Raw genomic sequence first — 2,500 nt, 5'->3', positions numbered from 1 at the left:
TTCAATCCAGTTAAGAAGTCATGGCGCAAAAAGTTCGATTCCAATGCTGATTACTAAAAAGAAGAAGAAGAAGAAGAAGAAGAAGAAGAAGAAAAAAGGAAAAGGAGAAAAAAAACAATACTTCTGGAGTAAAGTTAGAAGGCGGTTACCAGACATTGTCTCCTAAGTTGACATCCTACTCTTGAAGTCTACACAATGACTTCAAACTACGGAACGAGGCAGCAATTTTCACTTTCAAAGAAATTTGGTCATGCAAAAGAGTTTTCCTAAAGCAAAACAAATGAAAATCGTGATTGGAAAGTGCTCGTTTTTAATAGAATGAATCATTCACTTTTTTATTAAATAAAGAAAATCAATCATGCAAGTATGAAAGTTTGCCGAAAACGTAGAACACAAAATTGATTAGATGCTACAAACCCCTAATTTTGTATAACTTTTGTACAGTTCTAATAAATTTACTGTTGGGATAAAGTCTTTTTTAATCTCCAGACAATTCTTAGCATGTTTTATTTTTGCAAATATTTAACTTCTATTTCATTTATCTCCTATTCGGACGTTCAAATGCATTTATATCCTCAAAATAAACGAATAAATATATATGTATATATTTATATTTATTTATATATATAAATATATATATATGATAATATATATATATATTATATATATTATATATATAATTATTGATATATATATACTATATATATGCATAAGTATATCAATTATCTCTTCTGGAATTGCAGAAGAAAGGCCACAAAATAAGAAAAGCATTAGGTCCAGATGGAACTGAAATGATAGAAGCATTAGAAGATTTTGTTACTGAAATATGAACAACCATCGCAATGGTATATATGGCAGTGGGAAAATGTCAGAATTTCCATTACATTACACATATATATACACACTCACACAACACAAAAAACGGGCCATAATTGATAATACAATTGATAATACAAATTTCAAGGCCATGTTTAGAAAATAGGAAACAAAAGAAGAGCGGTATAGTTGCATATAGAAGACGCGGGTACAAGCAATGTAGTTTTCATCTTCAGAAAGTTATGTGAACGTCCAATGGAAATGCTAAAGGAATTATATGTGGTATATTAGCCAACATGAGAGTCTGATAAGGCCAGGCATAAATATGTTACAAGACCAGGACATAGATGGTACAGTTACCGTACATAGATAGGTATAGTTACAGTTAAAGCTACAGTTTATTGAGATCCATAGAGGTTAGACAAGGTTGAGTCTTTTTCACTATTTTATTTATCTTCTACAATAAAAACCATCCTCAGAGAGATTCGAAACATCGGGAGAGTAATAATAGGAAGCTATAATCTAAATGGCTTGAGACAGGTGGATGATATGACAAAAATTGTATTGCAATGAATGCGAAGGCGATTGAAAGTAAGGTTATTAACAAAGAAAGTCACGTAGGAAACAAGGTTAAACAAGTTGCAAGCTTCAACAATTTGGGTAGTAGAGTAGCATCAGATACTGAAATTAAGGAAAAAAAACATATTATCATAACAAAAGATGCTTTTCAGAAGCTAAGCAAAATACTGAAAGACAAAAAGAAAAAAAAAAGAATATGCAGATAAAGACTAGAATAATTAATTGTCCGGCACATTCTATGCTCTTATTATGAGGGTGAATGAGAGAATTTTCTCCGTCGGGGAAAAATGGCTGAAGGCTTCAGGAATCGCATGCTTCGAAAATCGTGAACAAAACATGTCCCAGTTGAGGTATCGCTAAAGAGAGCAGGAGGAAAATTGATAAGACCCATCAGACAAAGGCAGTTATGCGAAGGGCATGTTAGTTAGTCGATTATAAGATTGAGAAAGCCTGTCCGATGGCACATATATAAGCCTCATAATATAGTGAAACACAAACTCTGACTGTAAAAAAAAAGACTCTGCTATCATAACGAGTGATTGAAATTGAGCGAGAAAGCTGTGTCGTCGCGAGACGCTTCCACTCTCTAAAATATAATTTGTTTATAAGTTACGAGAAATATAGATAAACGAGAATATAAGGATGAACATGCGATAAAAAGAATGCTGTGGGGGGTTAATCGGAGGTGGTGTTAGATGGGTCTTAGTGGGAGTTCCTTAGTGGTCGTTCTGTCCATTATTGGTGGGTTGGTGAGTTGGAATGGGTGTAACGAGTATATGACGGATATGAAGTGTGTTGAGCGGAGGTGGTGTTGTTGTGTTTATTGTCCTGGCGTTCCGAACAATGGCAGAAGGTGGTGGCTGGCGGGGTGTGCTGTGCGCGTTCATAGCGCGGGGTGCATCTGGGCTCTCGCTTTCTACAGTTCTATAGTTGCATTGATACGGGATAAGTTGGGGCTGTTTTTTCTTTGGTGAGAATTGTTGTTGCTTTTAGATGGTAAAAAACTATAAAGAGAGAAGAGAGAGAGCAGAGAGAAAAGACAGAAAAAAGGACAAGAGAGAGAGCGAGCGATAGAGCGAGAGAAGACAAAAAAGAAAGCAAAATA

The sequence above is a fragment of the Penaeus japonicus genome, unplaced genomic scaffold (genome assembly GCF_977035675.1).
Source record: "Penaeus japonicus unplaced genomic scaffold, GWHDUDI00000001_assembly GWHDUDI00000003, whole genome shotgun sequence".
In the NCBI taxonomy this organism is placed as follows: Eukaryota; Metazoa; Arthropoda; class Malacostraca; order Decapoda; family Penaeidae; genus Penaeus; species Penaeus japonicus.
This window is presented reverse-complemented; position numbering follows the sequence as displayed.